This window comes from Elephantulus edwardii, unplaced genomic scaffold (genome assembly GCF_000299155.1).
Source record: "Elephantulus edwardii isolate Elephantulus edwardi_28Jun2011 unplaced genomic scaffold, EleEdw1.0 scaffold00008, whole genome shotgun sequence".
Taxonomy (NCBI): Eukaryota; Metazoa; Chordata; class Mammalia; order Macroscelidea; family Macroscelididae; genus Elephantulus; species Elephantulus edwardii.
In genome coordinates this window covers 1,628,984-1,640,632 of record NW_006399758.1, presented here as the reverse complement: position 1 = coordinate 1,640,632, position 11,649 = coordinate 1,628,984, and positions in this window count along the sequence as shown.

Below are 11,649 nucleotides of genomic sequence, written 5' to 3'. Positions count from 1 at the left end.
CTCCTCCCTGAGAGACACTTCACCCTGATTCATAAGGAAAAGGGGAAGCGTATTCTCTTAGCTACTTCCTGCTGAAAAGGGACGCTGTAGGTTTCAGGGTGAAGATCTTTCACTACTCTAAAGGGCCGCTTTGGCAATAGGAAACACGTAGACTATTGTGGAGAAGGATTCTGTCATTTTTAAGAATGCTTTGTTCCAAAACCTAACATCCTCCTTCTAATGGTTGTTACTGTTAGCTGCCATCAAGTCACCCCATGCACAGCACAATGGAATGAAATTCTGTCCATTCCTATACCCTCTGCATAACTGGCTATAGTCAGAACAGTTTGATCCATCAGACTGCACTGGCTGACTTCATCATTCACACCTTGTTTTCTATTCTGTATCAGTCTGGAAACTACTGAAACCTGTTTATCTTCACAACACCACACAAGCCAGCCTGAAGGATAGGTGATCTCTGCTTATGTTCCTTTTTCACATGATAAGGCCTTATTGAGTTTAATTTGCCTGACTCAAAAATGCTGTTAATGCACTTTAGTCTGAATTTCCTGATTTCTACTTCCTCCATTCTTTGCAATAAGGCAAATTATGATCAATTCTTTGGGAAATTGCCGCTGGAGCATGCCAAACCTTGTATCACACACAATATGCATACAGATTTCTTAAGAGCCTAGTCACTAAGTTCTTACACTTTAAACTCTCAGGACACGGTTCCAAGCTTTAAAGTTGCATAGTCTTTAATTCCCCCTTGAAGCAGCTCAGAAGAGTTGAGTTATTCCCCTGCCTCCTCCCCTGACAATTGAGAGAGTGATTAATGCCTCTTTGGTGCAGGAATGATTTCATCCAGGGAGGTGGGAGCAGTTCCGATTGCTTCCTCATCTTTAATCTTCAGTGCTCTCTAACTGCTACGTCAAACTGCTCTGGCACAGTCTGTGGGAAGCAAGCCACTGAGCGTGGAATTAATTGCTATGCTCCAAGCATGCTGGGAGTCTGGCATCAGACAGAACCAGGTGACCACAATATGGATAGTTCAGAATATCAGTCCATTATGGCATGTGCCCAAGGGGAATGTGACTGGAAAAGGCCACAGTCTTGGTTTATCCTTGGCCTTTGCTGACCTCCCTACAGCACACTCAACTTCATACTATTTTTTTCTCTTTTACTGCCAAACAACACAACCATACAGCCTAGAATGTTAACTATTCCCACTGATACAATTATACATATTGAATCTCGGTTCTCAGTTCACCTGTTCACTTCTTCTACATCATTTTATGTTGTACCTGCATAGTGAAATAAACAGTATCCTTTTCTTTTCAATTGATCTGCCTTCACATGCTCAGGTGACATCAGTCCTGAATTTAAGAGGCAAGGTGGCTTCTAGTAGTTGGTCAGCTGGTTCAGATCACAGGCTCGGGAAACTTTTTAACCCACTCAGTCATTCACTCAGTCTATATGTATTAAATGCCTGTGGAACACTATGTTAAACTCAACTCCTTGTCATCACATCAGAACCAATTCATAGCTGATCCTTCAGTGTTTTCAACAATAGTAACTCTCAAAGGAGGAGACTGTCCATCTTTCTCCTGCAAAGCAGCTAATGGTTTCAAACCACCTACTTTGGGTTTAGCAGCCTAGCTCTCCATCCACTAGGCCACCAGATCAGATCTAGGGTCTATTCTGAAGTGGTTCACTATCACCAGTGGAGACAAGCATGCATATAAATAATAACTATAATGCCAGATGGCCATGACTGGATCCACAAGGAAAGAGACCCTGCAGAAGAGATGTAAAGACAAAGAAATCTTGAGTGGTACTTGAGATCTGAGATAGTTTTCATAGAAAGTTAACATCTAAGGATCTGTGGGACCTGACCCGAGCTTCTAGGTAACAAAAATGATTAACAGATTTGGCCACTAACTCTAAGGTTAGCTGCCCAAGTCCACCCAGAAGTACCTAGAAAGGAAGTCTCTCTCAGGGAGGAGTGATAGGGAGCAAAGGACACACTGACAAAGAAGTTTAATCAGAACTGGCTTTGACAAGCACTGTGGCATTTGGACAAGAACAAACTGGGAGGAGGGTAGAGAGAATGGTGCAGCGGTGAATGAATGGAAACCCAAAATCTCTGTAAATGTTTATGAAAATTAATAAAATATAATTATAGGGAAAAAAATAAAAGCAGACATCTGAAACCCAAAAAAAAAAGAAGTACCTAGAAAGAAAGGCCTGACAATCAATATCTGAAAAATCAGTCTATGAAGACTCTATGGACAACAGTGCTACTCTAACACACATGGGATCATCATGAATTAGAATCAACTCAACAGCAGCTGGTTTAACTGGAGGAATTACATCTTGAAGAGAGAAGGAAAGACATTTACCTTGAAGTACAGGCTTGTGCAAATATGCGTACGTGGGGTAGTATGTCCTGACATAATAAAATTAAATAAATACCACTGAGCTTAGAACCAAAGCCACGGATCAAACACCAGCATTGCTAGCTTTCAGCCCTACAACCTTAGTCATTTGAACTTTAATAAGCTTCCGTTTATTCCTTAAAGTGAGAGAGATAATTACTGTTTGAATTTACTGGGCTAGTGCACAAATAAAATATAACAAGTTTAGGTGTATAATTATAACTAAATGTGTGTCTCCCTCTCTCAAGACTTCTGTTTGCCTTGCACTTCTGCCTCCTGACTGCCTCCCTGGCTTTTTTCTTCTCAGCCTCAATGCTCTATCCTCTTCCAATAGAAAAATAATAAGAATCTCATTAATAGCCATTCTCATTTTTTTCTGAGTTTGTTTCCTGAACAATATGCAGGAGGAAATACTGTTTCCTTTTTGTAGATGGTTCCAGATTGATGCCCCAGCTAAAGTGACCCACAGACTTTCTTTCTGCCACTTGATGAGCCCTAGTGGCCAAGTGGTTAGGGGCAGTTCATCAGCTACAACTTAAAGCAACTATATGCACAACGGGACAAAACCCTAACCAATCCTGTGCCATCCTCATAATCTCCACTGTATTAAAGCCTACGGTTGTCCCTGTGTCAATCCATCTCCTTGAGGGTCTTCCTCTCCCTTGCTGGCCTTCTACTTTCCAAGACTAAGAGGAAAAACAAGGACTTGCTCCTCCTGATGATGTGCTCAAAGTCTCTAAAACGTTCCTAAGGAATCCACTGGTTGTACTTCCCCCAACATAGATTTTGCATGTTTTGTTTTGTTTTTTCTTTTGTTAGTCCATGATATGCCCAATATTTCTTGCAAAGGGCACAATATAGAGACAGCAATCTATCAGGGACCTCTCCAGAGTAATGAGAAGCAGTGATGTCATTCTAGAGACTAAAGTGTGCCTGATCCAGGCCATGGTCTCCACAATCACTCGCTATGCATCAGAGAGCTGGACAATGACTAAGTATGACAGAAGAAGAATGAATGCCTTTGAGTTGTGGTGCTGGAGAAGAGTCTTGAACATACCATAGATCATCAAGAAAACAAATAAGTCTGTCTTGGAGAGGGTGAAACCAAGTTTCTCCTTGGAGGCTAGGATGCTGAAGCTCTGTCTCACATCTTTTGGGCATGTGGCCAGCAGGGACCTTGGAGAAGAACATCATACTTGGAAGGGTAAAGGAACAATGCAGGAGAAGAAGACTCTAGATGACGATAGCTTGATAAAGTAACTGGGGCAGTGGTGGTAGGTGTGTTGGAGTCCGTGAGACTGGCTCAGGACAGGGCAGGATTCAGAGCTGTTGCACTTAGGGTTGCTATGAGTCACAGGCAACACAATAGCACATAACAACAACAACAACAATCTGTCTCTAGTCTTCCTTATTTGACGTTCAACTTTCATATACATATGAAGCAACAGAAAATATCAAAACTTGTGTCAAACACTCCTTATTCTTGAGAGCCCCAGTTACAATAATCCTTATCAGCTCCCCCACCCTAAGCTTTTAAATGAGTCTTTGATATTGAGAGATGTGCAGACCCAGTATCTATCAAATCAACTCAAGACAACCCCGCTACCGGGTAGCTACAGCTCTGCAGAAACCGTGTAGTTAATAAAACATTGCATAAGTTCAAAATCAGATGCACTTGGTATGAACACGGAGCAATCTGGTAGTGGAGCCTTAACTCCATTTTAAAGTCCTAACATGAAACTGTGATCCATGTTGAATTTTAAAAGCTGCCTTTTCTAATAGTTCCTCTAACCTTGATGCTGAACTACCCACATACCCTAAAAAAAACCTCCCGGTGCAGTGTATCACAACCTATTCCCAAAGGACCTTCTCCACTACAGTCAGATGCAAGACTCAACAGCTTGTCCCTGAAGAGTATCAATGTACAGCATTCCAGAGAAATATTCTCAAGGGACCTTCTGAAACAGACATGATTGGGGAAGAAATTTCAATAAAATGTTAATGGGAAAGCCTGCCCTGCCACCATCCTGGGGTCATCCTGTAATAAACTAAATGCTGTGTTTCTTTACCCACTATGTAGACCCACTCACATGTGCCCTGACTGTCCTGGCCAAAGTCTTTGACTGCCCAGTTGTCTTTCAGTCACTTATAAATTTTGCAACTTTTAGTTCCTGCTCCAACTATACAAAAAATACATATCCTCCTTCATTGTCCAGCAGAGCAGCCATTTTCATCCTGTGAATATCTCTCAATAAACCTCTTTGTTATTGAAGCAAGCTCTGATGTTGCTCGATAATAATGTTCTAGAGGACAGAACTGGCACAGGCTTTGTCCAATGCCATGTTGTTGGTGTTATTATTGTGTTCATTGCCAGCGATGTGGGACCAACTCATAGCTGATAATCTGGTGAGTTTTCAGAATCTGTAACGGCACAGAAGTCATTGCCCATCTTTCTCCCTCGAAGTCACTGGTGGATTCGGATTCACCAGAGCTCCCTAAGAGGAGTGAATTACAACTCGCTCTAAAAACAACCTATTGTTTTTAGAGAGAAAGGAATTATTATCCCAATGGGGATTGCAAGGCTTTACAGATAAGCATTGTATTTAAGCAATATCACACAGCTAACAACAACAAAGGCAGGATTCCAGCCCATGGTTTTGTGCCTGCTGAACCTCAACTCGAGGATGGATTCCACAGGCTGAGACTTCATCAGCAATGAGCCATGTAGCACCTCTCAGAGCTGCAGCCTCCAAGGGGAGACATCAGACAGGCCCATCAGACATCAGACATCAGACATCACTATGGCCTGACCAGCACAGACCTTCAGAGAAAGGTGTGTGTTGGAAGAAGGTACATAGAAAATGACTTTGGGGGTGGGGGGAAGCCAAAAATATTCTTCAAAAGGAAAGTAGCCTCAAGAAGCAGCAGTGAAGTTGGCTGTGAGGAAAGATGGTCTTGAGTCCCACGTACTTTTCCACTCCCTGAATTCTTTGTTGGCTCTACCCTACTCCCACCATTGTGATTAATAGAACTTGAAGAGAGCTATTCAGTCTCTGAACCATTTTGCTTTCGGTGCTTTGATTGATTGGGAAAATGAGACAAGTAGTTTCAGTGCTGTCATCAATAGGAAATGAGGGGATGAAAAGAAATCTATTTAAATGGCTTTGAAATATTCACAATGCGAGCATCAGGCAGTTGTCCTATTCCTCTTGTCTGCTCCCTTCCCAGATAACCTGCTGGTATCAGTATAAGGAACACTAGCTTGGACACCACGAGCAGATGCAAAAACCATCAAATAAGAAAGGCAAACCCAGGCCCCAGCTCTGGCCCTCTCAGAAACTTGTGTCTTTAGGGAAGGGAAGCTTCTTCAAGCAATGTGTAACATGAGAGGCATCAGGGAGCTATAGACACAAAGAGTAGACATCAGGTTTCAAAAAGACTGTTTCTGAAATGTAAATTAGTACTACCTTTTTGAATGCAACTTGACAGGATTCATCAAAAATTAAAATGTAGATTCCCTTTGGCCCACTCGTTCTAATTCTAGGACATTTATTAGAACAAAGGTACAGAGAAGCATGCAAGGATGAGTTTCTGGCACACTGTGGCTTGAAAAACAGCCAACAAAGTATGCATGTATCAACTGGAAATGATTGCATGAATTATGATTTAGATTTACAATGATATATTGTATGCAGTGAGTAAAAAGGATAAGGAGATACGTTTCAACATGTAATAAAGTCGATATATATTCTTCTTCGCAAGAAAATAGGCAAGGTAGAGTTCATAGTATTATTTCTTTTATATACAATATGGAAACACAAGATTATGTTTCCACTTAAAAGATCAAAATGTCATCTATCAAACTGCCAGTAGCCCAGTGGCTAGTGCTGGGGCTAAGGAGAAAAGAATGTCATTTCTTGCTGTAGATTATTCTCCATTAGTGGATTTTATAAGAGCATGTAATATTTTGTATTTTTAAAAGACTAGTGAGCCTCATAATGAGATCAGCCACCCTTAGAAAGGGAAAAATTAAGCAAATCAAACATAGACACACTAGCAAATGAAGCATTAAGCAAGTGATTATATGATCCATTTCAGCTATTTGAAAGGAATAAAATTCTGCTTTAAAACTGATAGAATTATGACAACTTTACTTCGAGATTTTCAGTACATATTTGGTCTTCAGGGGCTTAATATAAGAGTAATAAAAATATACTTTTATTTTATAAATGCCACTTCAGTCTAGTTTTGTGTGCATTTTTTTCCTGTTTCATTAATTCCCTCCAAGCCTGAGTACGTGCCTACTTGTCACATCATAGGAAATTACTCTGGAGGGGAAAAAAATCAAAAATATTCTTCAAAAGGAAAGTAGCCTCAAAGAAGCAGCAGTGAAGTTGGCTGTAAGGAAAGATGGTCTTGGGTCCTACATATCTTTCCACTCTCAAAACTCTCATTGCTGTCAAGTTAGGACTGACTTAAAGCTGACCGACCCACAGGTTCCCAAAGATCTAAACTACACAGGAGAAGACAGCCCCGAGAAGCCCCTGGTGGAGTTGAACCACCAGCATGACATGGCTTTGGTGTTAGCATGGCAGCTTTCTATGGGCAACCACTGTGGGCTCCCCAACAATGTCCTAGTGTACTTAAAACTAATATTTCTAAAATCAAATCAATCATCTTTCTAAAATATCTCATTTCCTCTCAGAATATTCCAATTCTCCCCATGATGTAGTCTTGAAATTCTAACTTATATAGGGAGCTCTGGTGGCCTACATTTGTTCCCATTCCAAAGAAAGGTGACCTAACTGAGTGTGGAAACTAGAGAACAGTGTCATTGATTTCACATGCAAGCAAGATTCTACTGAAGATTATCCAAAAACGATTAGAACAGCACATCAGCAGAGAACTGCCGGAAGTCCAGGCTGGGTTTAGAAGGGGTCGTGGTACTAGGGATATTGTTGCTGATGTTAGATGGATCTTGGCTGATAGCAGAGAATACCAGAAGAATGTCTATCTGTGTTTCATTGATTATGCAAAGGCATTTGACTGTGTGGATCATAACAAACTGTGGCTGACTCTGAGAAAAATGGGAATCCCAGAACATTTAATTGTGCTAATGCGAAACCTATACTTGGACCAAGAGGCAGTAGTCAGAACAGAGCAGGGTAACACTGCATGGTTCAAAATTGGGAAGGGTGTATGCCAGGGATGCATCCTGTCTCCATACCTTTTCAATCTGTATGCAGAGCAGATTATCCGAGAGGCTGGGCTCTATGAGGAGAATTGTGGTATCAGGATTGGTGGAAGATCTATTAACAATCTGCATTATGCAGATGACACAACCCTGCTTGCTGAAACTGAGGAGGACCTCATGCACTTGCTGCGGAGGGTCAAGGACTTCAGCCTTCAGTATGGACTGAAGCTCAATGTCAAGAAGACAAAGATTCTCACCACTGGACCAATTGGCAGCATCAGGATGGATGGCGAAGAGATTGAGATTGTTCACAGCTTCAGTTTGCTCGGCTCAACAGTCAACACTCTTGGCACCAGCATTCAGGAAATCAAAAAGCATATCGCGATAGGAAAGTCTGCTGTTAGGGACCTCTCTAAAGTATTCAGGAGCAATGGTGTCTCTCTGGAGACTAAGGTGCACCTGATACAGGTCATGGTCTTTGCAATCGCTTGTTATGCATCAGAGAGTTGGACAATGACTAGGGAGGACAGAAGGAGAGTGGATGCTTTTGAGCTGTGGTGCTGGAGAAGAGTACTGAATGTACCATGGACTGCCAGGAAAACAAAGAGATTCATACTAGAGAGGATTAATAAACCAAGCTACTCCTTGGAGGCAAGGATTCTGGGGCTTCGTCTGACATACTTTGGACATGTTGCCAGGAGGGACGGGTCCTTGGAGAGGGGCATCATGCTTGGGAGGGTGGAGGGACAGCGCAGGAGGGGAAGACCCTCTATGAGATGGATTAATTCAGTGACTGGGGTAATCAGGATGGGTGTGTCAGAGGCAGTGCGGTTGGCGCAGGATAGAGCAGGGTTTAGGGCTGTTGTGCATAGGGTCGCTATGAGTCGCAAACAACTCGACGGCACATAACAACAGCAACAACTGGTGGCCTAGAGGCAAGAAGCACTAGCGGCCTAGTGGCAAGAATCGGTGGCTACAATCCCAAATGCACATGGTTTCATGGTTCAAAGCCACCAGCTGCTCCCAGGAGAAAGATGGGCAATCTCCTCTCCTGGGATTAATTGCTTCTGAAAACCCACCAGAGAGTCAGCTATGTGTCAGTTCCAACTCTACTGTACACAACACTAACAACAATAATGGTACAGTTGGGAAGTCAAGTACTCTTTAGTTTCCATCCACAATTATATCTCTCTTATATCTCTTATTTTCTATTCTTAAAACCAGTTTCTAAATATAGTCCTCCCACATTAATGTTAATGAGCTCCAGTGACCTAGTCGGTAATGAGTTGCACTGCCAAGCCAAAAGCAGACAGTTTGAATCCACTGGTTGCTTTAAAAGAGACAGATGGGCAGTCTCTTCCTGTATGATTTACAGTCTCTGAAAACCCACTGAAAAGTCAGCTATGAGTTGGTTCTGACTCAATGGTACATAACAATACCTCAATGTCTACTTATACAATTATCCTACGTCTATAATATTATGAGTATCTCCTCCACCTTCAAAAAATCCCTAATAAACCATGTTTCAGTTGCTGTCAGTTCTCAAGTTGTCTTTAACTCTAACTCACAGTGGCCCTTTGTACAACAGAGCAAAACATTGCCAGACCCGCAACATTATTGGTGTGCTTGAGCCTTTTGGAGAAACTGTGTATTTTCAGTTCCTTACAATCTAGTGGGCTTATGCTCTAGCACGATACCAGACAACAGTCTGTTTGAGCTACAGGATTTTCATCAGCTAATTTTCAAATGTTGATAGCAAGACCTTTCTTCTTAGTCTGTCTTAGTCTGAACACTCTGCAGAAATCTGTCCACCATGGATGACTTTTACTGATATTTGATGCACCAATGGCCTAGCTTCTAGCATCATGGTAACATATAAGCCATCACAGTACAACAAACTGACAGGCGTGGAACCATTACTCTTTTGTTGTTATTCATTTCAAGTCAGACCCTATGTCTGTGCTCCAGAGAACTGTATTCCATTTAAGACTAAGGTGCGTCTGGCTCAGGCCATGGTCTTCCAATCATCTGTTATGCATCAGAGAGCTGGACAATGAATAAGGAAGACACGAGAAGAATTGATGCCTTTTAGCAGCGGTCCTGGAGAAGAGTGTTGAATATTCCGTGGACTGTCAAAAGAATGAACAGATGTGTGTTGGGGAAAAAAGCGTAGCCAGAATGGTCCTTGGAGGCAAAGATAGTAAAGCTTCATCTTTCATACTTTGGACATGTAGGTAGGTGAGGCTACTCCTTGGAAAGGGACATCGTGCTTGGAAATCTGAAAGGTCAGCAAAGGAGATAGATTGACATTATGATACACTAGAGTAATGGGCTCTAGTGTGTCAGAGATGATGAGGATGGCACAAGATAAGGCCGAGTTGAGGCTGGTTGTTCACAGGGTTGTCATGAGTCATACTTGACTTGATGGCACTTAACAACAACAACAATCTTTGGAAATAGAGCGCCAGACCTTTCTTTACAATTTGACTTAGTTTAGAAATGACACTAAAACCTGTCAGCCATGAGTCAATGGATGGCCTTATTAGACCACAAACCCCACAAAGAAGCACTTGGGACATGGCTGTCTCAACTCCTACTGTCCTGCGTCAGACACAGCTGGTGCCACATCTAGTCAGTGAAAGAGCAGATGGATTGTATGATCTTTGTTTCTGGCAGGCTCTCTTTTTCTCACTACCATCCCATTTTTCTCACTATTCTCCAGTAATTCTCAGTAATTGCATCATCATTATTGGCAATTTGCCACTTCTCAGACAAGAGGATAATCATTTCAAATTTAGTCATGGGTCGAATTTAAAGGCCTTTTTTCTTAATATATTAAGTTATTTTCAAAGAAAACTTCAAAAATTCACAACTCTGAAAAGGAAAAAAACTCCAATAGGCCTTACACTTTTGTTAAGACTATCATAAAATCGTAGAAATGTGCATTTATTAATTATTTAGGTTAAAGACTAATTCCATTAATTATCAATTCTTAACTACTATAAAGGGACTGCAGAAGAGTTAAGAATAGAATCATGTTGTCCACAAATCATTTCTAAACAGCTTTCTGATGATGTTACTCGAATATCATTGTTGTTATGTGCCACCTAGTCAGAACAAGTCATAGCGAACCTGTGAACAACAGAGCTGAATCCCATTCTATCCTGTGCCATCCTCATTATCTCTGAGTCACTGTTAATGTCCTGTTGCTCATAGGCCATTAGCACATTCTGCTCACAACATAGATTGCATAGTATTAAATGACAAGGGGATAACATGAAGTATCCTAATTACAATTTCTTTTTAAAAGGGCTATTGTGACCTTCTCTTACGGAGTCTGAAAATGCTACAGCCATTCTCCGTTAAATGGACTACCATTGAAAGAAGGATGGATTACCTAAGTTAAATCATGCCTGATATTTACTGTAATCTCATGTGTCTGTCATAGAATCTACGAGGGTTTCACAATATAGTAAATCATCACAAACACGAACTGTTGGGAGCTCTGGTGGCCTAGTGGCAAGAATCTGCACTACAGTTCCTCAGGCACATGGTTCCAATCCACCAGATTCTGCTCTGCTGGTGAAGGAGAGGCAATTTCCTCCTGTGTCAGTCGGGTCCAATTCAACGGTACACAACAGTGAAGAAGAAAAAATAAATAAAATAATGACTATCATTATCCCCACTTTAAGGTGAGGAAACTGAGTCTCATTATAAGTAAAATGTGCAAGGTAACTGTAATGGACTGAATTCTTCTAAAAACATATCTTGTCAATCCTAAACCTATACTACCCTGGTGATAACCCCAGTTATTTATTTACTAATAAGACTTCTTCATTAAGTTAATGAGATAACAATACTTTGAGTTATGTTTTAGATCTCTCTCTTTTGACCTATAAAAGGGCAGATTAAGCATGAAAGCAGATAGGGGAAGACAGATGCCAAGTTACATGACGATCACCAAGAAACTAAAGAACAGAAGCTGAGAAGAAGCAAGGACCTTTCCTGAGAACTGACAGAAAAAGTCAACAGAACAGA